The sequence below is a fragment of the Ornithodoros turicata genome, chromosome 2 (assembly GCF_037126465.1).
Source record: "Ornithodoros turicata isolate Travis chromosome 2, ASM3712646v1, whole genome shotgun sequence".
NCBI lineage: Eukaryota > Metazoa > Arthropoda > Arachnida > Ixodida > Argasidae > Ornithodoros > Ornithodoros turicata.
This window is the reverse complement of record NC_088202.1, coordinates 77,547,459-77,574,389: the sequence shown is the minus strand read 5'-3', so window position 1 is coordinate 77,574,389 and position 26,931 is coordinate 77,547,459. Positions and strand designations below refer to the sequence as shown.

The following is a 26,931-nucleotide window of genomic DNA, read 5'->3' as shown; positions in this document are numbered from 1 at the left end:
ACGGCTTATTGAGGCAGACGTCGAGAGGCTGAAGCTGACTCGTCATTCCTCCCGGGATTACAACAAGTTCTGTGCTTGAGTCTTGCAGCTTCTTTTTCACTGCAGCAGTGAGGTGGCCCCGAAAAGCGTCCAGAACCAGCACAGACTTCGGATGCAGAAGTGCACCTGGCCGATTTAGCCATACACATTTGATCCATTCAAGCATGAGGTTTTCGTCCATCCAGCCTTTCGGGTGAACACGCACAATAACGTTCCTTGGAAATCGTTCCTTGGGCATGGTTTTCCGCTTAAGGATAACGAAAGGCGGAAGCTTGTGTCCATCCCCGGTGCATGCCAGCATCACGGTTATCCTTGTCTTCTCGTGGCCACTGGTTATGATGCGAACGTCCTTGCTTCCTTTATCGCAAACGGTGGTTGCGTGCGGCATGTCGATGAATACGGGCGTTTCATCTGCGTTTCCAATGTGGCCGAGTGGATAGTTGTATGCTGTCCTGAGCTGTGTCACGTACTTCTGAAACTCAACCAACCTCTCCTCGAAATGAGGCGGCAATTTCTGTGAGATGCTTGTACGTCGTCTCAGGGAGAACCCTTCCCGCACCATAAACCGTCGAAGCCACCCATGGCTTGCCTTAAAGGCTGCACCGCTTCCTTGAGTTTCAACGCCTTCGTCTCTAGCCAGCTGCCTTGCCTTGACTTGGATGGCCTCCCTCGTTACGGCAACATGCCGTGATCGTAGATCCTTGATGTACTCCACCAATGCTGCCTCAACCCTCGGATACACTCCAGACTTCGGGCCACGGAAGGCCTTTCGTGTGGGCCCACAAGCGAACAGTGACGCCCGCTGCTGACGCCAAAGGCGAATGTTCGACTCGTTCACGCCGTACTTCCTCGATGCAGACATGTTGCTGGAAGCCTCCGCTTCCAAGATGACTTGCCTTTTGAACTTCGCAGTGTAGGCACAACGTCTTACTGGCATTTCGGAATAGCGTCGTTCAACCAACGCACGTGTCGGGAGAGCTAACACAACAAACAACTGTAGAACGCGGCACACGTGGAAAGGAGTGACTCACGTTCCCAACGTTCCTTTTGCGCCTTCTCTCAGGCGTTTCGTTGTCACGTGACGCACTACTTGCGCTGCCGTAGACCGATCACCGCGGGGCAGGGAAGCGCAGATAGGAGAAGGATTAGGGAGCAGGTTCATGGCTTCTGTGTTTATTTCGTATGAGATAAGAGTCCTCATACGAAACAAACATCATAGCCCTCCTATTCCGGGGATCCGCGTTTTTGGCGTTTATCGCTGTGCAGATACGATGCCCTCGTATCTGCGTAGCGATAAACTTCGGAAACACGGAACCCTAGAATAACAGAGGTCTGCGATGGCCGTGGGGCTATGGCCCCAAAGTGCCGCGTATAATGCGAGCCCGCGTATAATGCGAATGCGTTTTTAGCAACTAAATTTCGAGGTAAAAAACCTCGCATTATATGCGGACAAATACGGTAATCTAAACACGCCTGCGTTCGTCTGGTCAGCTACGACTCTAGAAACGTTTGCAATGTTCAGCCTAACCCAATCGCGAACGGGAATATCTCCAACCTAATTTGAGAAAATATCGTATTGCTGCCTTTTTCTTGATTACTGATACTTTTCATAGACTTCTACACTGTGTTGTCAACACAAAGGGTCTTAAAGGAGCATGGAAATGATCGGAATAAAATATGACGGGAGAAGTAGAAATTATGATTCTGAGCCCTGTGATACATATTCGCACAAAAAGTTTGAGCGTAGCGCGCAATCCTGGAGCGCGAGGGAGCTTTGAATCTCGCGGCAGAAATGCCCCCTCACTCGGCTGTCAGCCGCTGACGTCATGTGACCGCGCCGTCTTTTTCTTTATTTTTTGCGATTTCTCCGGCGCGCGCTGGCAAGCCGACCGGGAAGGAAGCGTTGTTGCTCATCGGACGCCGTGCGAAGGACAGGTGATGAATTGAACACTCTTTAGGCGACACGTCTGCTCTTCTCGACGAAACGTTTTATGGAGTTGGAGGCTAAGTTCCTCGAGCTTCGATTTCGCCACACGAATGTACCGGAGGCTGGTAAGTGATGCTGCTAAGTGTGAACGAACATTCGGATTGAAATATAGTGCTTCTTCTTGTTTACAAATGCATAGTCATGAAGACGCGGCGCAGTGACCAGTGTTTTCACTTGAAGATGTTGCCGACCATCATGACTTCTCCGTGTTGTGGTCAACACTATGGGCTCTGAACCGCATGGACACTGGCATCTCTGAGGCGAAAGAGCGGACCGATGAACGCATAGCTGTGTAACATTGCGCTTACCATATCTTAGTGATACCAGGAGCGTAACGTCTCCACAAACACTACAACATGAATACCAAAATAAAGTTAGTAAAGTTCATCTGCTAGCGATCTGTGGGAAACCCCAAAATACATGGTCAAATAATCATTTTCTTTTTTGAATGGTCATACGCAGAATACAACACTGGCACATGGAATAAATCTCCAACTGACAGGAACGTATTTAGTCGTATCACATATATATATGCTGCACACACAGGCACAATACTGTTCACTAATGAACGACACCTCAGCACAATCGGAACAGAAATCACAACCGCGTACGATCCACCTCAACCCGGGCCGTCACTGCAACACAGAGGCCTGGCTACACCTTTTACACTGCCCGCAGTCTTGTTTTATGCAAAACTTACGAGACAAATCATGTAAGAACGCAAGTGAATGTCAAACGCAAATAAATAGCAACAGCGTCTCAGTCGGTAAGTTGCCACGATTCCTGAGCTAGCAGACGATTCTGGCGGGGAGCGGACGCTTCCGGCAGCCAATGAAGTGCTCGGACGCCTGACGTCACCACACGCCAGACTCGGCTTGGGGGAGACTGTCGCCGCGGAGCGCATTCTTCCAAACTAATTTTCTCAGGAAATTCGCGCTTTTCGAAGGAAATATTTTCCGTAACAGTTTATGAAGGTAGTATGTTCATATCAAGCGGTGAAAAAATATATGTTCCAAATGATTTCCATGCTCCTTTAATACCTTCAAACAGTCAGACTCGCCTGCTTTGCCAATGACGAGTAAACAACAACATTCTATGCCGGTCACGTTTGCACACGCTATTCACGGTGATTTGTTCCTTGCTCCTCTTTCCTTTGGCAGAAGTATTGCTTTTATGAAAAATGAACTTATATGTAGAGCCTGAAGTTTTCGGGTTTTACCCGATTCTTCCCCGAATTTGCACCCCGAATTGAAGGTTGCCTCTTTAGGGTGAAACCCGATTTTTACTTGGCAAATTGCCCTCACTGGGATGTCTGTTGGAATGCACTAACTTACTTGTATGGAAGAAAAATGCAGTTACATCACCGTTTGTACCAAACTGCTACAGTTAGTTTGAATAACTGAGCCCGATTTCTCCCCGAATTTAGCGTACTGCAAGTTTTTTCACCCGAATTTGCATGAATTTAGTGCACATGTTTAATTACCCAATTTTTACCCCCCAACGTAGGAAAAAATATTTCCCGAAAACTTCAGGCTCTACTTATAAGTAATTAGTAAACTCATCATGTAATAGGTAACGGTGTTCGTGACATGCCAGCACACGGCCGATGCTTCCGAGCTGATTTGTAGTCTGGAGTCGCGCGTGGTTGGGCAATCTCGTTCGAATAAACCTGCGTACATTCATATGTTCGAATGACTGGTCATTTTCCCCATTGAAATACACATGACCTTGCCTGGACCTGAGTGTTAGTTCAAATTATCCAGAAGCTTGAATTAAGAGATTTATAATTAATGAGATTGCACTGCATTGAGCTCAGTTCAAAAGTTGAGTAGCATTATAGCTTAGGAGCTTACACTGTAGTGTACGAAATGCATATGTAACAGGTTGTGTAATGTAACGAAGTCTCAGAAGTTGCTCTCTCATTGAAAAAAAAAAATTTGACTGTGTGTGGAACTCGTTTTGCAGCCGGTATTTGACAGAAGCTTTCCAGTGGAGCGGTACCTAAGCTTGACAAGTCTTGAAAACCAACTCTTTCATTGTACATGGGACCTCCTTTGTTCTGTGCTCTGATATAGACTCTCAGCTTTTTTTTAGGCCATGATGTTTCTCTTCTTTGAGCTGCGCACGGCTTATACTCAGGTTGCCAGTTGCTAATCTTGAGAGCAGCATTTCTGCTCTTTGACTGATAATCAAGAGGTGCAAGGGGCCACTGCCCCTGTGCAGCATTTTTGACGATTGCCATATTTCGATTTTTTGTGTTCCTAGGCACTCTGCGGCTTCTGTTGTTTGTCAGTTTGTTTGTTCCAGCCCCAGAACAGTTACTTTGGATGATGTTCACCAGATGCTGCTGCTACGCCCCATGTTGTATGTATGTGTGTATGTGCAAGAAAATGTAGGGGAGATTGTGAGAGTGTGTCCTGTTGATTGAAAGAGGTCCCTTGGCAAGGCGTCGGTAAGCTGTACCAGTCTGGCGTGAGTGTTTGGTGCACATTGCCGACAATCAAGATGTGCTGGTTCAGTTCACTCCATTTTGTGGCATTTTCGACGACTGCCATATGTTGGTCTCCATGTTCCATAGCACCTTGAGGCTAATGTCATGTTTGTTAGTTGGTGTGTTCAAACCTCAGTAGAGTTACTCTCCATCATACTAAGCCATTCTTCTGTGTTTATAATAGAACTGCAAAAAAGGTGAATTTGGTCAGACCTCTAAAAAAACTTCACTCTATCAGTATTGTTACTATGTTAGTAGTTAATGACTTCTACCACACATAACCTGTAAGATGTTTTTGGAAACAATTAGCTGGCTCATGTTGCAGTGGACTCGCACTAAATGAAATTAGGTTAAACAGAAATTACAGATAAACAAAACAATAGGGTCACCTGTGGTTGATTTCCTACGTATACAGAATGATAAAAAGTCTTCGAATAATTGAAACATCCCGCTTTGTGTGCTTCTGGTAAACAGGACAAAGTGGAAGTACCGAGACGCTGGGAAAACTACCAATCATGTCTCACAACCCGGGCGGAAGTCACAGCCAATCCACCAGTTACTCGTACCGCATGGGGCTTCGCTCATGTGTGCATGTGTCTTGGTGGAGTCCATCACCAAACATCCACATAAAGCGCTTTCACTTGCAACGATGTTGCAGTCAATTCAGGGACATGATCGCAGGGTCAACTCAAAAACAGAAACTGCAAAGTTTGATATGCCAAAATCAACGCTGCCATCAAAGCAGGGAGACGTCCCACACACCGAATGAAGATGCTGATGATACCATGCGATACGATGATACAGATAATCTCCAAGACCTGGCTGTGGGAAGAGGATGGGAGATTGCTTGGCAGAACAGAGAGATAATCCTCCTTGTAGACAATTGAGGGGTGCATGGAATTTCTTCCAAGCTTAGGCATGCATGGATATTTCGTAAAAAAAGTAAGCGTAAAATATGAAGGAAACAGCCACTAACTCATTTTTTCGTAGCCACCCACAAAAGCGTAAATTCATGATTTTGAAATAGTCACATTTCATGAAATCTTTGTACTTTGCTCAAACGAAACCTCTGATAAATGGACCAATATTTCATTTCGGTTCAAGTTCCGTTGAAGAGGAGTCCACTGTACACTCCATAGTTAAACAAGTACATGTCCTAAAGTGTAATTGCGTTTTCCTTTGTAAGTGGATCACATGTGACAATGAAACCATTTCACAAATGCAGCATCAACATTTTCATGCACACGCATGTCCTTAGTCTTTGTCGCTCCAGCTAGTTCCACCTACAATGGTGTCGGGAAGAAAAACCAGAGACACGGGTACTTTACTCTTGTTTTCACAATGCTGGACACAGCTGTTTCGGGCAGCAAAAATAGGGTTTTATTTAATGAGCTGTCAAACAGGGTAAATTCGGGTAGAAAAGTTGATTTTCGGGTGGAAAATAAAAAAAGAGCGTGTTTCGCATTTTAGATCGACATAAGGTGCGGAACAGCTGTGCTGAATATACAGTGCTTAGAGATCCCCTGTGCCCATATTGGTCGCTGAGTTGGCACTTTGCAGAGTTCATTTTCGGGTTTTTTCGGGTTTTACCCTAAGTGATGATGATGCAAATCGAGGAGTAAGAACGGGTTTTACCCTAAAACACAGGACCCTAAGTATACCGCAGAAAAGCAGCCAGCGCCATTTTGCACTGACATTCAACTACTGACCAAGTCACTTCAGACCAAAATCACTTCGTTATTGCTGGCGAAGGTCACTACGCTACATGTTGCGTCAGAAAGCACCGGAAGCACTCGCAGTGAAAGTAAAAGATAGAGGAACGGCGGCAGTGACCGGGGCAAGAAAGTCAACTTGACGCGGTGTTCATCTATACTGTTGAAGCAGCAGTTCCGTAGCATAGTGCAGTTCGAGATGGTATCGAGGATACAAATCATATAAAAAATAGTGGCGACGATTCACGCCTGTTGCTATCTCAGCACATGCTGGGAGTAAACAAAGAAAGAAAAATTGATCAAGGGTATGTGCTGAGTCTCAAATTTTGGCCGTTGTTATACATTAACTGTATGGGATGTGTGGCCGTCCCGTGACAGTGTCCGAATAATTGAGCATGCCGGAAAAAACTGCATCCGAAAAATCCATTGGCGACTGTATTTTGTGCCGACTGCTTTTACTTGGTGAAGTAGCTTGTGCTTCTCAAGAAACGCGATAACTTTTCTCTTCTACATTTGTAATGACACTAAACTGCAGCAGTTTCCTCATTATAGCTGTCTTTGCTGCAGAGAAAGAGAGAAAAAAAATACACAGGCCTCTATTGCTGTTTAATTTAGACAACAAAGTCCATATCACAATCTGCAGGATGTATACTGAGGTTAACCTGTATTACAGCCAAACTCACTTCTAATGGCCCCACTCACAACAAACACTAATTTATTGAGAACAAAGACACTGCAACTGTCAAAACATGCATGGGGCAATGACACTGTCTCAGATACAGTAAGCATACACTGGCTTGCTACTCTGTTAGAACAAGCACACAGGTGCTATGAGCTCACCTGTGAAGTTGCACAAATTCACTGATGTCTGTCTCTCCAAGCCCTCACACTGCTGTCACTTGCACGGCAAAAGAGCAATACAAAATATACAGAGGTGTGCAGATATTCGAAATTTCGAATGTGAATCGAATATTTGCGATCGTATTCGAAAATTTGATATTCGAAGTTTTCAAATATTTGTAAAAGTTCGAATATTCGATTTTTTTAATAATATCATAGCAGCTTATTACTAGAGCCTGAAGTTTTAGGGTTTAACCCGATTTTTTCCTGAATTTGCACCATGAATTGAAGGTTGCCTCTTTAGGGTGACACCCGATTTTTACCCGGCAAATTGCCCTTACTGGGATGTCTGTAGGAATGCACACTAAGTTGTTTGGCAGCAAATGTAGTTACATCACCGTCTGTGCCAAACCAGTAGAGTGAGTTTGAGTAACTGAGTCCGATTTCTCCCCAAATTTAGCATACTGAAAGCTTTTCCTCTCGAATTTGCATGAATTCAGAGCACATATTTATCTACCCAATTTTTACCCCCGGAATTTAGGAAAAAATATTTCCCAAAACTTCAGTTCTTCCCGTCTCTCACTCTGCTATCCCGCCTTTGGCCGATACCTCCTAATTAAAGAGTTAACTAATGAATTTTAGGTAACTAGTCATCTTGTAGTTGCATACTTCCTTCCAGAGGATGTCAGCCTTCGAGAGGATAGAATTCAACTGCAAAAACGACATCTATGCTCCTCTCATGGCTTTTTTATAGAAATTCTGTAATGGATGAAAAAAAAACACACCCTGTATAGCAGAATCATCGTCGTATGCGATCACGGCGATACTCAAGGAGTGGGACATGACGATATTTCGACAGTTTCTGTAACTTCGGCGCTGTGTGACTGTGTGCTAAAAGTGCCAACTAGGACGACCGTAATGCTGCAAAGTCATTTCAAATGGCACTAACTGCCATTAGAGATGATAGCAAGACACATACCTACATGGAGCGTTTTTGCTGGCAGGTGTTGACATGACAAAGTTTTGAGGCCCGCGCGCAGATTTTCGCAGTCAAATGAAAGAAGCACTGAATACGAACATCACAGAAACAATCACGCGTGATGAGCGCAGCCATACGGCATTGTCGAGAATCGCGGCTTTACTGCGCTTATGAATGAGGCTGTTCCAAACTGTGATTTTCGCGGCTTGTTTTTTTTTTTTACAAAAGTACCTCGGCCTATAGTACGGTTCACACCGTCGTTAGACTAGTGGGGGAAAGTAGGAAAGGAAGGATGTGATCGACTGACAGGTAACTTAGGCATGTAATTTGAACACACACTATTGGCAGGCTGTACCTGTGGCACGAGAACTGTGACAATTGTTTGCACGATCAGTAATGACTGATTTCGGTATAGATCATTCTGACTTCCTGGAATTTCTGCTCCCCGTTGTTTCTAAGCTTGTTCTGTTCCAGTCTGTTCCAATATCTTGCAACATTTGAAACATTTTTCTCCTAATGTGTGGATTACATTCACTTCCTGCATTTTGAACTCTCAAACTTTGCTCATGATATATATGTAGAGCTGGACGTTTTCGGGTTAAACCTTAATTTACCCCCCGAACTACCCGGCAGGGATTCGGGTTTAACCCGATTTCTACCGGTCATTACGAGGGTTCGTCGCAGCTCCCGTCCCGTAAGTTGGCTTTCCTGCGCAAACGAAGCGTTTGTGCATGCGTGAATGCTACCTCCACGTGCGAGCGCCTCCCGCATGCGCGTTGTCCACTCCATGACAAAGGGAACTTGCCTTTAAGCTTTCGATTGCTGTCGGCTCTTCGTAGTTTCGCTTGATGAACACGTGCATTTATGCATTTCATGCATTAACATCGTGACGTTCGTCTTTTAACATGATGGCGGGTCGTAAAAGGAAAAAGACTTGCAAACTGGGTCAACGAGTACAACGATTTGGAAATAGTGAAGAAGGGAGACAACGAAAACGTGCTCGCATGCCGTTTCTGTAACTTGGTGCTGCTGTCAGGTCCGGCAAAGAAACCCTACGATCTTATAAGGGAACAAGATATGACATCGGCAACAAGACATGATAGTCTAAAGAGGAAAGAGAAAGGTGCGCAGACAAGGTTTCAAGTTTGCTATCGTCAGCGTGAAAGAGAAAAGAATGCAGAAGGTGTCGTTCATAAGTTCGTGAGCGCACAGGCAAAGAGTGGAATAAGCCTCGAGCAAGCTGATGGTCTCCTTGGAGAATTTGCACGCAAACACTGCCCAGCGGCTAAAACAATGCCCGTAGTGCACCAGCTTCATCGTAAGCAACTCATCGAAGCTTTTGGCAAGCCCATGGTGGGGATCTGCTATGACGTGAAAGACTCGAAACTGAGCTTCATTGTCGACGAGACCCCCGACATCCTGGGGTATCCTACCGTAAATACCTGGGATTTATTTTAGATTATTTATCTGCAGCGTTGGATATTTTGTATAGCAATAGCAATATTTTCTCTTACGATGGGAAAATTTCCGAGCCAGTGGTAAAAAATCTTAAACCATTATTCCCTAGAAATTGGTACACACTTTCATTCAAAACAAACTTCATGCAAATCAAACAATTCTTCGCAGCGCAAAACAATTTGAAAAATGTATGGGGATTCCCATAGAGACCTCGAGGGGTGATGCACTTGCCTTAAAAGGTCTAGCCATGTAAATTTTGCCGAGTTCCTGTGTCATTCTGAGCAAGAACAACACGCTGTATTTCACCCAAAAAATACACAAATAAAGAAATTTCACCAGATTCCACCATGTTTTCCTGCTCACCAGATAACACCCGATTTTTACCCCCGAATTCTGAAAACAATAAAACCCGAAAACATCCGGCTGTATATATATGTTAGACTGTTATATGAATCCAACTTTAACCCGCTTTCCACCTGACACTTTGCATACAGGGTGGCTTTTGTGGATCTCGGTTTTGCGACAAGATTTCTGTGTGCTCTTGAGCAGTGCACTCATTGCAGACGATGAGCTGAGGACTCATGTGTCCCTGTGATTGAGTTAAGTTGATGTGCATATAAGCCACCAAATTACACGATAACACAATGCTATGTACAGTCAAAGTCCTTTACAACGAATGACTTTTTAACGAGGCGACCGTTATAAGGAATGTTTTTAGTTTTTCGTTCCATAGGGCGCAATGTATAATTAGAAGCTTTATAACGAAATCCTTTACGACGAAGCTACTGAAATGACGAAGTAATTCTGCGGTCCGATTGCCAAAGCCCATGACCCATACAACGAAGTTTCAAAATAAAACTCTCCCGACACGTGGCAATGGGCCGCGCAGCGTCATTTGCCCCCGCTCCACCTGAGTCACACACCCGTAGTTTCCGGTTCCCCTGGTTTTGTGACCGTGTTATCAGAGGACACGGGCGGAGGTCACGTCCCCCCAGAGACCACGTGGCCACTGACTCACTAGGGGCTGAACGCACAAAAGAAAAGGGCTGCAGGCTTTTTTGGTATTGTGACTGGTAGTGTACTGACCGAAAGTGTAGTGCTTTGAACGCACTTGTTCAAAAAGGAATCGCGGAGCTTTTTTTTCAGCCTGAAGGAAATAAATGACTAAATAAGCTTGCATATGTCATGAGCCGTCTGAGTCCACAACTGGGCTTCCTTAATTAGCAGTCTTGACGAATGTATGGGCATTCGCTCTACAGTGCTTTACATTCGGAAACAAGAACCACATCGCCCCAGAGCCATTTATAGGGAGAGTTTGGCCATTTTCTGATCTTTTGCCGCTTCGTAGGTGGAGCCTATTTTGACGTTAGAGTAGTCGCTGCGCTGCCTAAAAAGACTGAATCCAAGCAGAATCTGCTTATCAGCCATCTGATGAGTGCCATATTGATGCTGTCCGTCAGCTTTGTTGTCGCAGTGAATGCAATCTACATGAATAACCGGCTTATGACCCACAGCCGCCTCTGATAAGGGGGGTTTTGTTGCCAAACTGAAAGAGTTCAAGGACTAAGGGCTTTGGTAGCACAATGTACGCACGTGTCTTCCCTCCTTGCATCGTAAACAATGATCAGCATCAATATGGCGTCGGCGACCGGCTGACGTCGGGACAACAATAGAGCACGGCGAGGGAGGTGGCTTAGCCGTGACGTTGCATGACGCGCTTCAAGTTAGGCTCCTCTTAATGGCCAAACTCTCCCTACAAACGGCTCTGCATCGCCCGCGACGGTGGAGACACCGGTCATCGGCTCCACGAAGCGTACCGTAAACAAACCTCCACGCGGTTCATATTCGAACTCGTTCCCAGAAGTATGTCGTCATAGCAGAAATTCATGCGAAACTTAATGGGGCCTACAATTCTGTGGTCGGACTTGACTTTGGTCGTTTTCATACGTGCGTGATAGGTTATTCTCCCCGAGTCTATACCCTAATACGACACTGGTCATCGGCTCGGCGAAGTGTACCATAAACAAACCTCTGCGCAGTTCGTATTCGAACTCGTTCCCAGAAATATGTTGTCATAGCGGAAACTGATGCGAAACTTAATAGACCTACGACTTCACGGTCGGACTTTGGTCCCAGCTGGAGCGGCAGATGTTTTTACATGTGTGTGATACGTTTCTCCCTGAGTCTACCCTCGTACTATTGCATCACGACTATTACGGTCAGTTTGAACTGCAATATCGCTGCACGACCTTTTTTAACGAAGTCACCTTTACAACGAATATTTTCCGTGGCCCCTTGGAGTTCGTTGTAAAGGACTTTGACTGTACAACATTTTCGAAAATGCTTTCCATGCACATTCCCTGCAGAATGCTACTCAAGACTCGAGAGAAAGCATATGACCTAAACCAGTAGCTGATACATACACATTTCCAGAGATTCATGCTTGAAAAGCAGGTGCCGAAGGTGTGGGCTGTCATACTGTCTGCCCAAAGTTATATAGTAATGTGTGAAGCAGTATGCATATCCTTAGGATATAAATCACGCATAAGTTTAGTAGGAGCAAGTGTACAGTAATATTGTTTGTGCATACTACATGCAGTGTAGTGTGAGGTTGGTCTACGAGATCCCCCGTAGTTGTAGTAAATACTAGATGGGACGGAGTGGTAGATGTGTTAATAAGTACCAGGCTAAACGATAACCAGGCACAATTCTTTGCTGAAGAGTATGCCTTCGGGCCACCTGACAATACATTACTATGCAGGAGGACGCAAGCATGGTTTCCAGGAAACCAAGGTTATCAAACGCTTGACGTTGTGAGCAGCCTCTTGATAAGCCTACTCAAGTGGGAGCTGGTATGCTTAGATAAAGAAGGGGGGACTGGTTCCAACTTCAAAGAAAGGGTGACAAAAGAAATCATTGCTGTATACTTAAGCTATCTGTTTAGGTTGGTTGTATCATTCTCATCTTCGTTGTGTGGAGTAAACTAGTTGGCAGTTCAGCTGTTTGGGATTAACCCCTTTTTTTCTCTCTCATGTTTACCCAGAGAATGTTTACCCCCAGTTTTACGTGTCTGCTTTGTGCAAGATGCTACCATATTTCGTTTACCACATGCCTGTCAGATTCAAAATCTTAAGTGAAAATCTTAACTGTCTTCTACCAGCATGTGCAAGATTGCAAGAACATGGTTCATGTTTCATCCTCATTTGTAACTCTTATTGTATTCCTGCGATTACAAAGATACGTGGACTTTGTGTCTCCTCGTGGCAGGTATGGGTCTCTTTCTGTACTACTTTAGATCCCTTATGGCCAGTGCATGCATCAGAGGAAGATAGTGTAACAGTTCATGTATCCTGCAAGGCAGTGAGAAAGATATCCTTTTTCAAAGAAGTACATAATCTAACCTTCCCAGTACATCTTTCACCACCCTGCCAAGTTTTAAAATTCTGTCATAAATTGCATGATTTTTATTGTTGTTTCTGGAATGTTGTTGCGATAACTAGAGTGTTTCATTTTAAATCGGACAAAATGTGGAATTCATGTTTTTTTTAATTTGATCAAGAAATATAGGTTGCAAGGGAGTCCTGATAATGTAGAAAATGCCTGACATGATACTATGCTGCAGAGAGTTTTAAAAAATCAGAAAAACCAACTTTTTGCACCACATGCCTCTGTAATTGTTTGTTTTATAACACTCTGATTGACATTGTTCAATAGGCCAAGAAAGGGACTTTCACACGGTATAAACTTTCCTTATATCATCGATGCACAGCTTTCGTCAGATATGTTCAAATGTGCAATGTATGTGTTTGTGCAATGTAAGTTTAGGATATTTGACCTCAATTTTCTTGAAAATGCTGATTCAGTTTTTAATCAGTTATGATGCAGGAGTAGTTTTGTACATCTCCCTCATACCTTGTACACATCTGACAGAAGATGTGCATTGGTGATATGAAGAAACTTCATACCATATGGAGGACCTTTTCATGGGCTATGGAATGATGCAGGGCTGGGCAAGATACTTCAAAAAAGTATCTTCGATGCCGATATTCGATATCCTCAAAAATTGTATTTCTGATACCCATACAAGATATAGAACCGAAATTGATTTTCGATACAGATACTCTGTACTGTATCGTCGATACTTCGATACATAGCGAAGTCGATTAGCGAAGTTTATATTGCTGAAATCACAATATAATAAAGCTGGTGTTATGATTCGCGAAGTTTACATCACTGAAATAACAACATAATAAAGCTGGTAATATGATTAGGGAAGTAAAAACATTTGTTCGTTATTTCTAGAGCCTTTAGTGTATTTTTATAGCGCACTTTTTCTGACAGGGCTTGAACGTATCCGACCGCACGGATTTAATGAAGCTGCACTGTCTAAGCAGCTAGTCTTGTTAGAACTTTAGACTGAAGCCATGGGTATGTTGAAACGATCGCATCAATAAGCAGCCTAGCAAAAAACAATTCTTTAAGACAATGTTCTTTGTGCGTACCGGTCTGTGAGCACTTGACTATACATACGAATAAACCTGAAACTTTTTTTCTGCTGCTTTTATCGTTTGGTACTGCAGTACTTACCCGGTAGCCTCTGACTTTGCCTCTGACTTGATTTTCTTAGTTGGCCATTGTGAATTGTGAGCTGTAGAACGGGTTACAGTGCTCAAGCTAAGCCGGCAGCTATTCCTTCGGCATGGCAGACGTGGAATCCACACTTCAAGTCAAGTGGACGTGCTCTTGCGCACTGAGGAGGGGGACATCGAGCAGCGCAGTTCCAGAAGCCGTGAGGTTGGTCCTGTGCAAGGCGTTTTCGGTGCGCCCACCGTAGAAAGAGACGGAAGAGATTCTTCTGGAACCAACTAGAAGCCGAGCGCGTCCCAGGGCTGGGCCCAGGCCCTCCTCTCCGGACGACCTTGACGATGGAGCGCGCGCGTGGACGTAAGCTTCGAACGAATTTATGATGGACATGTCTACGCCGCTGCGGCCTGGCTTGTACTACCGCCTGAGCGAGCGCCACCGACCCTAAGTCTCACAACAGCCTCAATATTCGCGTCTTTTTTTAGTATCGAGTATCGTTAAAATACACGATACACTAAAAATGTATTTTCGATACCGATACTCCGATACTCTCATTTTTGGCACGCGATACCTAATACCGACACACAAAATGTATCGGAAGATTGTATCGAACATACATGTATCTGCGATACTGCCCACCACTGGAATGATGGCAATCTGAGTGTCATGGGCCGAACCGTGGCAGTGGTACATGGTGCAAAAATTTGGCTTTTTCTGACGTATGAACCAACTTTAGAAATTTTAGAAAATGAACTTTGTGCCAAGTAGAGCTCTGCAAAGGGCCGGGCTGGCCCGAAAGCCCGCGCACGGCCCAGCCCGCAGGCCGAAATCGGGCCTCAGTCTTTTTGACTGCAGGCTCAGGCTGGGCTCAGGTCCAGTCCGAGAGTTCTCGTGCCTGAGTCGGGTTGAACTTTTGTGAGCCATTCTTTCCCATCGCTTAATGCTGAGCATTTGTTTTGAAAACAAAGCAACCAAGTGTATGGGCCCTTCCTCCGTCATTCTACTAAAACGCTACAACATAGGCGTTGCATTATTGTCGACTTCACCATGTTGAGGATCGTGCCCTCTCCCCCTCGCCTGGGTGCGCACTGCAAACGTGCACGTGTGACTGGACACAAATGTGTTGCAACAAGCACAAACTGCATCAAATGCTTTCCAAGCATGTGTGACCTGCACTGTATTATCAGTCCATACCGTATGGATTGAACCTGTTGGGTGGCCGTCACAAATCTGCCTGTGAAGCTGTGGGCTGGGTGTCGAGCGAACTGAGTTTCCGGCAGCCAGCTCGGGCTAGGGTTGGGTAAGACTTTATGGCGTAGAGTGCAGGCCGGGTCAGGCTGTCAAATTCAGGCCCGTACGGTGCTCTAGTGCCAAGTAAGCCAAGACAAGCCATGTATGTCAAGTGGCACAGGGACCCGGACCTCATTACATAAAAGACCTCATTACATAAAATACAGTTGTCCCTGTATCTTGAAAATCAACAGCTCAGGAAGCACTGTCATCAGAATATCACAAAAGTCGGCACAAAATATCACAAAATCACACACACAATATCACAAAAGTCGGCACAAAATAGCACCATCCGTAGTAGGTTATGGGAGTTTTCCCTTCCACCTCGCAAACTATCGCCTACAATGACCTGATATGGGGGCATTTTTTTTCATTATGTGGTCTTGTTTCCAAGATATATATTTTTTCGATCAAATTACAAACAAAGTCCGCACTACCTTAGACTTAAAATGAAACTGCTCAGCTGTCGTATGATTTGACTTGTTTTGCGGCATTTTTAAAGACTGATATTTGGGATAAGATTAATATTCTTCCTATGAGAACTGCACGTGACACACTTGTGAGTGAAGGTTTCCACTGATGAAGGTTAGGGGCTTGAACGACGGTCGTCACAGATCCAAGCATGATCATAGAGATAACAGTGAAAGGGTGCAGACTAGCTGGTTCATAATTTGTTGAGAATTTGTTGTCTGCTAATTTACCCCTCTCTCTCGGGTCTCCTTCTTGTCATTATGATCATAGAGCACTTTCGAGAGATCACACGCTGAAAGCATACTCATATTTGCAGCATGAGGTTGCTCATATTTCCAGCATATTTGCAGCATACTCATATTGGCATGATGTTGATTTTACTTGGTGTTTACGTTGTCACCCCTCATTTCACCTCTGAAATTGTTATAGTAAGAGCCAGAACCAAAGAGAACTGTAGAACACAAAGCTAGCAACGTACCTGTAAGTGATGTACCTGTAAGCCTCTCAGTAGAATATTCTAATTGGAGTCATTGGCTTATCTTGTGCTTGTTATGTCTATCAACCTTTTCGGTTCCACACATGGTGTTCTGAAGTATAGATTCTTTCAAGTGCAAATCCCAGGCAGCAAGTCAGAATTTTCAACTATAAAAGAAATTAGTAAAACAAAGAACAGTTGGGCTGTCTGTAACTTTACCATTTGACGAATTTCCATGTTTACTTTCTGTGCAGGGTACATTGATGGACAAGGTAGTCTCGGGTGGACATGGAATTCTCCACGTGTGGCTGGATCATCCATCGCAAGTGAAGTTAGCACCCCGTTACTGGAGTATTTCTCGGCAGCAAAGCCAGCCTCTTTGTTACCACAGCGCTCATTGCATCATATCACAATGCATACTTATCGCCCAGGACGGTAAATACCTACTCCTATAAATGAGCAGTTGCACTACCTTATACATTGGACCACACTGTCGTATTGTTGCACATATCATTGTGTGTATGAACATTTGTTTTTCCTCTTCTAACAGTCATTTTTATGAAATGATACCTGCTCCAGAGTGTCTCCATAAGGGACAACCAAGTTTCATGTAACACCTGTCGCATTAGGTGAAGTTTGTGTTTGGAAAATAGTTAGTTTCACTTCGTAATATGCAGGTTTGGAACAGCTTAAACTGTGTTAGTGACAGAAAACTATTTTGTTTCCTTTTTCATTAAATTTTGACTTCTAGTTACAGTTTCATATATGATAGATGTGTATAGTGCGTATAGCTGCTTCACTCCATGAAATGCTTTACGGCATACCTTGATTCACTTGCACAGTTCAAAGGTCAGCATGAGCAACTTAGAAGTTATACTATGTGTAGCTAATTTCATAATTTGAGGACTTGAGATACTGTACCAATGTAAAATGTTGACAGCATGAATCTCGAACTGCTGTGCTATTTAAATAACAGGAACTGCAGTGGTTCCTTTCACTGAGCAGAACTCGGTGCACTCACGTAGATGAGGCACCAACGTGGCTAAGCAGCACATCAAGTTCGTCGTAGTTCCTTCCTTGCCAACACCGTTTCATAAACCACTCTAGTCCAGTACAAATATTGATTATTTCACAACGCTGTCAGAAAACTTGTGGTGATACCTACACCCTTCAAAGTCTGTTCCAAGAAAGTCATTTATAATGCAACTTGCCAATGTACAATACATGTAGGAAAGACATGTTGTTAACGTCCACATGAAGGTTATTATCAGTACAACTTTACAAGACTGTGTACTGCTTACTGACTGGAAAGCGTTAACTTATTCGTGTGGTCAGGTATACAGCGAAGAAGTGGTGCCACTGTAGTGGGGGTGGACTTAGGTAGGCTTACTGACGTTTGCATTTGCGTCAACACTGGTTGTGGTTTGTGCCTGCATTTTGTGGTTTTTCCCGCTGCCAAGTTCTGTGCTGTGGAGAAAGGGCTTACACCATAGTGCAGGAATCTGAGGTACTTGAGTCTGCAGCACTTGTATTAGCCAAACATTATAATGATTGGATATTCATACACTTTAATTTTAGCATCCAACTTGGAGAGCAGCACAATCTGTAACAGACTGAGGTGGCCTCTTTCGAGTTTATCCCAGACAGTTTGGGAAAGTAACCATGACATAACCTGTTACAGTCCACTTGGGATCTATCCCCTTGATGGCAAATGTGCGGTACCTTCACTCACAGAAAGGTGATTTCTTTTTCTGAGAACTGATATTATGGGCTGCAATGCACTGGTGTACAACATCAGTATGACATTGTGTGTACATGCTTTACATGACAAAATGCTGCCATTGAAAAGCGTGCTGCAAAGGAATAGTTCCATCGCAAAACAGAAAACTATGAAATTGTGTCGTGTTCTTCACTTGAGTTTCTGATAAAAAGTAATAATTGGAGAGGTGGTTTTCAAAATGAGGGAAGGTATGTTTTGCCAAAGATAAAATATGTGGCTGAAGGATGAATAGCAGGTGGTGCCATGCCCTAAACCACTCCATGTCCACGCAAAATTACAGGATGAACAAATTAGTGGCAAAATGTGTGAATAATGCACGCGCGTTACATTAAAAAATAAACTCCTAGTGCGGGGGAACTAAAAGAGAGACGGACAACACACAGCACTGACTGACAAACATGTGCAGTCGCTTTCTCACTAAGAAAAACATGACTTGGCTCAATTTGGAAATCACCTCGTTTGGTGATAATTTGCAGGCACATTCATTTTCTGTGTGTAGCACCTGCCAACCATATGTCCACACTGTATGGTTGAAAAGAGCTCATACACTTAGTATTTTTGTGTCCTTGTTGCATTAAGACCAGAAGTTGGCTCGTTGTAGCTAACACACTTGAAGATACCGCCACGGAAGGATAGTGTGTCTAGAGAAAATGTTAAACATTGTGAAAAGTATGACACAGTTGCTTCAGTGAACAGTTCACAAAGGTATAGCCCTACTGATGCTCTTGTAGTACATCGAAGATGTCAATAACAGTGTTTCAGTCAGCATGCAGCAGGTGCTTTAGTTGACCCACTTTCTGATGTGGCAGGTTACACTTCAAAGCAGGTGGTCGTGTGACAAGTGCTGTTGTTTGTACTTTGGGCAACAACAAAGTTATTAACTTCTCTGCATCGGCCAAGGTGACAGGGCTTTTGGTATCACATGACTCTCATGCAGTGTCCTCCCATGAGGGAACTGTTTAAAAAGTCGTGCTGATGATGAAGTCGATGTCAGAGTTCTGAGCACATCTTGTTTAATACCGTTGTCATCACCAGTCCTTCCTCACCACCAGTTTTCCTCGGGCTGTATATTGCTGACGTCAGATATACTGGATGTGCCAATGATTTGGTGTAACACTTCACAATCGTAAGGGAGAAATTTGAGTGCTCACTGTGAAAGAAGCCTAAATTTTGAGCATGACATCAGGATTATCACATTTGCTGGTTGTATTTTTCGAGTGTTCTCAAATTTATGTGTGGTACCTCTTCCGTTGATTGAGTGATCTTCTGCACGAGACCCACACTCCATTTTGACAGGCCAAACATCTTGGATTCTCTACAAGGTGTACTTGTTATTACAATCTTACTATTGTTTAGAGCAGACAAGAACAGAATGAAATATAGAGACAAATATCATACAAGTGTTCTTCTTTACCAGTGTGCACAGCTGCGATCACTATTTTTCTTTTACCTTTTACAAGGCACACTTTCACTGGGGCGAACGATGGGTCTACCATCTGAGCACTCTTTAAGCATCTAAGTCAAAACAAAAGAGCAGCCACATGCTGCTTATACGTAGTCATTCTTGCACTCGCAGTTGTAGAGAAGCGAGGCATGGGTGCTTGTACAATGTACGAAATGAGTGGATGTGTTTCATTCTGTACATAGGTGAGAATGAACATCAAATGACATGTTTTCCCAAGTGTATGATAGCTTCCTGTTGCGGGCAGTGAGTGTGTATGGGTGGGTAGGCGGCTCTCCTGGAGGCGTACTGAAAGAACAGCTGCTTGTCTCGATCATGGTGCCTAGTATATAGTGGTTGACATGGTTATTCACAACTTTGAGCAGATCACAGTGAGTTGGAACTTAAAGATGTTGGTGGCACCTTTACTTTTCTCTTAAGATGGTTAGTTATATCAGCCACTGGTGGCCGATACTCCATCTAAGCTCTTTTCTGGGTGATTGTGTTTTGTCTGGCTTTATTTACTTCACTTTTTTTTTTTAGTTTTGTCAGCTATGGAGTGCACGATGTTCCATTTTGTCGCATTCTTCTGGATATATATTTGTGCGTCTTGTGATCTTGTCGACAGTGTCTTGGTTATGTTTACTGCCCAATTTATTCATGACTGCAACTGATTCCATCAAGCATCACTCGTTTGACACTGGAAGCTCTAAATGAATAACTGGGGTTCAGGGTTTTCTCTGATGTACTGAATGTGTTTGTATGTTACAAGTACTATAGATCTTGTACTAGCTCTTGTAGCTGTAGTACTAAGTACACAACCTCAGTTACGCAGTTTGTCCTTCGACACCGCAAATTGTGCAGGTGCACTGCTAAGGACAACGTTGTGAAGATTGAGATACTTACCTCATATGAAGCCTATTGCAAGCATACAGTTTTGGACCGGGAGCCACAAAACAGTCTACCACGCTTATACACTGTGAAGTGTTTGTTCTTCCTTTTTTCTTTAAGTAATACAGATTTTTAATAAAAAATTTATGACAGCACCACAGATATAGTTTTTTTGCAAGTGGATTTGGGTCAGTCGGACATTCTGTGCAATAGAGATGATGATTAAATGCCTGATGATTGATTATCTAACATTTGTTAATCAACTTCGTAATTGGAGGTTTTCTGGCATATGTTAGATTTGGAGAAGTGGGGACAGTCATTTCCAACTTCCGAGAAATTTTTGTACGTGGTTTGCAATACACGATCTTGTGTGTCTCAGAGTATGTGCTTATTTCAAACTGCCTAAAAAACACTTATAATATACATGCATTGATTGATATATATATAATTGATTTATGAATTTTAGCTCTTTATTTATCTTATAGTTGCACACTCTGTTGTATTCAATGTTCACCTGGCCACATAACCAACCTGCAAAAACAGTACCTGTGCGGCTCTCACATATATTTCATGAAAAATTTGTATTGCTTAAAAAAGAAGAAACACCTCATAGAATGGCCTTTGGTAGTTCTGCTACTACAGTGACATGGTTTCAGAGGTGGTTGCATCAGTTAACCTGTATTATTAACCTGTTCCGTGAAGAAGACATTGATTGTTTTCCTGTCACTAAGTGGTGACGGATTTTATTTGATACCTGTAGGTCACAAAACGGTTTTCTACATGCTACTTTGTGAAACACGTTCTTTGTGAGTAGTTACCGCTCTTGTGTACAGTAAGTGTTTTATGTTGTGAAACTGCTTGTATCTTGTGACAGACACAGTCAATGTGGCATCAGCATTCACATGCTCAGTTTACAAGTAGGGCATTACTTCATTGTATTGAACTTTTAATGTGCATTTACTCTTGGTTTCATTCATATGACAAGCTGTATCTTTATTAGAATTCATTAAACTATTGTTGCTACAGCGTACACACTTGTTATGTATTTGCTTAATCCAGGTGCTAGACACCTTTTACTGTTTTGATACACATTGTTTTGTGTGAGGTCACTCAGTCGCTCCCAGTTCGCGCGCGCGCCAACCCGGTAGGTGCGAGATCACTTTTGCTCATAGTAGCTCCGTGTTCTATAGATCTTTCGAGGATCACGTTTTTCTCGTTGTCTGAGGATTAACTTCTGTTCTTGCCCTTGTAAAGCAGTAGTTTCAGCAGTGTGCAGCTGTGCAAATTGCTCCCGAGGACGATTCTACCACTCTCATAAATCAATCGTGGAGGCATATCCAGAGGTCGCATTGGGAAGCATGCGGAAGCTGCTAGGCACGCAGTGGCTGCCGAAATGTTTGAATGCCGATGAGAAACAATGTCGAATAGATGCCTCAAAGTTGATTTTCTAGCATTCAGAATGTTCTACGACACTTGAGTGACTGACAGTTGATGAAACATGGTTGCATCAATGATCCTAAGACAAAACAACGGTCCATGGAATGGCGGCACTCAGGTTCTCCGAAGCCGAAGAAAGTCAAGACTCAACAATCAGCAGGAAATGTCATGGCCACGGTTTTATGGGGCAAGTAAGAAAGGTGAAGCAGTTAATGCAGCATACTACTGTAGCTTGCTCTACCGGTTAAAGGCGACTTTGAAAGTGATGCGGCGCGGGATGCTACCGAAAGGCGTTTCTCTTTTTGCAGGACAATGCACCGGCTCACAGCGCAAGCGAGACAATGCAGGTTCAGAAGGACCTGCGATTTGAATGCATTGAACATCCGCCGAAATCGCCGGTTCTTGCCTTATCGAACTGTTGTGTTTCCAAACATAAAAAAAGAGGAAAATAAAGGGATTCTGGAAGGACTCTGAGGTGATCAGGGCAGACGTCAGATTTCTTTTTTCAAGTGTTCACGAAGTTTCAGGAACGATGTGCTAAGTGCGTTGTGGAGCCGGCGTAGGGTCGCCGGGGCGGCGGCGACTCAACAGCTGTTACGAGAAGCGTAGGATTCAGCCGCATTCCCCGATCCCCTGGAGCAAGACGCTCTTATTGAACTGGATCCAGACGAAGATTTGTGAGGACCCAGTAGGGTGGACTTATGGGTGGGGGGATGTGAGGCTATAGGGGGCGCAAGGAAACGTCGCCAAAGAAGCTACCCCATAATAATGTAAAAGTCTGAGTGTGGGCACACAGAGGGACGACACGAACACACGTCCCTCTGTGTGCCCAGACTCAGGGTTTTACATTATGGAGTTCATCCATCAGCTGGCCTGCATATATGCCATCTTGCCAAAGAAGCCACCACGGGAGGGCGCTGTTGCCCAGGTAGGGAACGATAAAAGGACGCCGCTATCGGGAGAATGGGGATTCGGCGGGCATTCAGCGAGGCGGTGGGTTTAGGTGAGAGCAGTCGAGAGAGAGCCTGTTTTTGGAAAGGTATGAAATAAACCTTTGGATGCTTGACTGACTTGTTTTTGCACCTTGTGTTCTTCCACGGGATGGATGGGCGAGCGCGGCCTAGGGAATGGGAATTGATTCTCATAACTTTGCTTTCACTTTGATTTCAGAGGGGTGCACGGCAATCGTTGTGGCAGGATGGTTAATCCGTTTATCTTTGCACAGGTCCTGTACCTTGTGCTATGGCCTACAATCGACGTCACCAACGGCTTATCGGCGACAGATCTTCGCATGTGTGATCATAGAACTTCCTTGTTATCAGAGGTGAAAGAAAACAACTGCAGCACGGCATTTTCACGTTGTCTGGGCCTTCTGCAACACTCCGCCAGGGGATCAACATCGACAGAGACTTTAAAAGCGAGACATCCTGTCAACCATCTCAGAGGGGTGCACGGCAATCGTTGTGGCAGGATGGTTAATCCGTTTATCTTTGCACAGGTAAGAAAAAGGTATCACGGTACCTGTTTTACTAGTAACGACGTATGCATTGTTGTACTGCCGTGCACCCAACGGTTATCAGTCATGCTCTCTGATTGTTGCAATGTAGTGAGATTGCTCCTGTTAATGTCAGGGGATGTAGAAATGAACCCAGGACCGACTACCGAGGAGCTTCTGGGAGAAATTCTCAAAAACCAGAAACGTGATGCTGAAACAATGACTCAGATCAGGAATGATCAGAGAGAAATTAAAGACTTTATGTCTGAAACGAAGAGAGAAATACAGGCTCTTCAGGTTCAGGTTCGAAATTTCGAACAATTGAGTGAAGATGTGAATAAGAACAGGGAAAAGCTAGTTGAGCTTGAGATGTCGATCAAATATCTTTGTACCAAAATTGATGACTTGGAGGACAGGTCGAGAAGAAACAACCTTGTTATCTATGGTTTCGAGGAAAGTGATGGTGAAACACCACTGACGCTTAGAGATAAAGTGGCTGGGTTTTTCCAAGTCCAGCTTGAAACAACCGTAAAATCGGTTGAACGGGTACATAGAATTGGAAGAAGGCAATCAGATGGATGTCGCCCAGTTATACTGAAATTGGGCGACTATGCAGAAAAGGTGTCAATCTTGAAGAACTGTAGAAAGCTAAAGGGCACTGCCTTGTCTGTGTCTGAAGATTTTTGTAAACGGACAAGAGACGTTCGAAGAAATCTCTGGAATTCTGCACGAAATGAGCGCGCTCAGGGAAAATCTGTGCATCTAGTGTATAATAAACTCTTTGTAAATGGTGAACTGTTTGAGTGGGATACAGCTAACTCACGTAGGCGCCTTGCCTCATTTCGACCATCAGCATCTCGGGCGGTTGATGAGGGAGAAGTAGGCTCCGATAGGTTGGAAGCTTGCCCGCTGACAGCTGGACCTACCACACGCTCAGTAGCTAACAAGAAACGTTCAAAACAGACTACCGAGTCAGTATAGCTAAGTCGGAGAAGGTTACGGAAGGATTATAGCTTATCATTACTAAGTTTGAATGCAAGAAGCCTAAAAAATAAAACAGACGATTTCTATGCTCTCTTGTCTGTAACGTGTCCTGATGTAATTGTTGGTAATGAATCATGGCTAGATGATAGTGTAAATGACACAGAGGTGTTTCCTTTGTGCTATACTGTTTTTAGAAATGATAGAAACAGTCATGGTGGAGGTGTCTTTATTTGTGTACGTAGTTCAATAAGCGCTGTAAATATACCGTTGCGTTCAGGGCTTTGTGAATCTGTTTGGTGCCGCTTGATGCTGGGGGGAACAACTATTGCAGTATGTTCTTTTTATCGCCCGCCGAATAGTAACGAACTTTCGATAACTAAGTTACACGACCAGGTGTCCCTAATATCCGATGACATTATTATAATCGCTGGTGATTTTAACCTTCCTGATTTTAGGTGGGAAACCACAGGGCACAACAGGTTAAAGGATTCAACGGTCTATCGGGCGTTTGATGACATGCTGACTTCTTGTTCCTTTCGGCAATATGTCCTTTCTCCTACTCGTGGTTCAAATATTCTAGATTTATTGTTGTGCAACCAAGTTGAAGTTATTTCGCGTACTGCGGTCCTACCGGGTATTTCCGATCACAGCTGTGTGTTTTCAAATGTGTCCATTCCAAACAAGGTTGAAAATAGACAAAATGCACGGAAAGTGTTTATATATAGTAGGGGTGACTTCACTACGATAAACAGAGAACTTGAGGACCGCCTTGATGAGTTTAGGACACTAAGCGAATTAACTGACGTTGACACCCTGTGGCACAAATTCAAGACAATGCTGCTGTCCTTAATACATGCTCATATTCCTTTTTCCCAAGTAAAGCAAAAAAGAAAGTGCGATAAGCCTTATTTTACGAAAGTCATAAGGAAATTGATCAGGCAAAAAGCAAGAGCTTTTTCTAGTTATCTAAGGCACAAAACTGAGGCTAACTATAATAAGATTAAGGCCTTGTCCAAACGTCTATGTAAGTCTGTTAGAAAAGAAAAACGAATTTATTTTTCCAAGCTGAACATCAGGGTGAGAGGGAGTTCCAAGGAATTGTGGAAATATGTTAAGTCCGTTAATAAGACCAAAGTGGGTATTCCAGTTATTAAGAGTAATGGAAGTATTGCAACAAAGGATGCTGACAAAGCTCAAATACTGAATGATTATTTTAAGTCAGTATTCAGCAATAGTACTGTTCCATCCAGCTACCCTGCATTGAATGTGTCGTTGGAATGTTCGATGCCTCCGATCAGACTATCTAAATCAGGTATTTTAAATCAGGTCTGCAATTTAAATGTTAAGAAAAGTCAAGGACCAGATGGTATTCCAGCTATTGTCATAAAGGCTTGTGGTTCCACTATAAGTGAATATCTTTTCGTACTTTTTGGCCGGTCAATAGTGACAGGAAGGGTACCACAGGAATGGAAGTTTGCTAATGTGGTTCCGATCTTCAAATCAGGTGATAAAACATGCGCTGAAAATTATAGACCGGTTTCTCTTCTGAGTATATGCGGCAAAATTTTGGAACATATAATTTACTCAAATGTTATGATGCACCTATCCCGAAACGAGTTTCTCTCCCCGTCCCAGCATGGTTTTCGTAAGAATCTTTCATGTACTACACAACTCGTCTGCTTCTATCACGATCTTACTTTAAATTTTGACAACCAGTTTCGAACAGATTGCGTTTTCTTGGACTTTAAAAAAGCGTTTGATACCGTTGACCATAGCCTCTTGTTATATAAGTTAAGTCTCCTGAACTTGGATCCTCTAGTACTGGACTGGTTGCAAGACTATATCAAAGATCGGACACAGTGTGTAGTACTAAATGGCACTCAATCACCACCAGCTACTGTCACATCAGGTGTCCCGCAGGGATCCGTATTGGGCCCACTTTTGTTTTTAATCTTTATAAACGACCTCGTTGATATAGTTGATTCAAATATTAAACTATTTGCAGATGACTGTGTTGTTTATAGGACAATTAAAACAACTAGTGATACCGACGAACTTCAAAAGGATCTGACTAAAATTGAAAAGTGGTGTCAAGTTTGGGGTATGACCTTAAATGCTAAAAAATGTAAATGCGTTGCATTTTCGATTAACAAGTACACCTTAGATTACAAGTTAAATGGCGAAGCATTAGAAACGGTCGAAGAATATCGATACCTAGGGGTTGTACTTAGTAGAAACCTCAAGTGGGACAGGCACATAGATTATATTAGTAATAAGGCTAGTAGGACTCTCGGGTTCATGAAAAGAAATTTTAAGGGTGCCCCAAAGGACGTTAAAGAAACTGTCTACGAGTCGTACATTCGTCCCGTTCTGGAATATTGTAGTGTGGTTTGGGACCCAATGGAAATAGGTCTCAAGAAGAAACTTGAGAAGATCCAAAAACGAGCCGTTAGGTGGGTAACAGGCAACTACTCGCCTTATGTTAGGGCCTCTAGTTTACAGTCCGTGCTGGGTTGGACCACGTTAGAAACTCGTCGTAGGATAGCAAATCTCAGATTCTTTTATGATATTTATTAT

At 43.5% G+C, this 26,931-nt stretch overlaps 1 protein-coding gene and 1 long non-coding RNA gene across 3 annotated transcripts in view; both read left to right on the top strand.

The window, feature by feature from the left end:
- Window positions 1–21,468, top strand: part of LOC135385588 (pleckstrin homology-like domain family B member 1) — a 292,580-nt gene extending 271,112 nt beyond the window's left edge. For both annotated transcript variants that reach the window (XM_064614999.1, XM_064614998.1), the window contains one exon: window positions 16,581–21,468. The gene's annotated coding sequence lies outside the window, so the exon portion shown is untranslated. The remainder of the gene's footprint in view (window positions 1–16,580) is intronic.
- On the top strand, window positions 1,416–2,788 carry LOC135383738 (uncharacterized). Its single transcript, XR_010420038.1, has 2 exons — window positions 1,416–2,091; window positions 2,166–2,788. It is a non-coding gene; the product is annotated as an uncharacterized LOC135383738 (long non-coding RNA).
- Window positions 21,469–26,931: the final 5,463 nt, after the last annotated feature.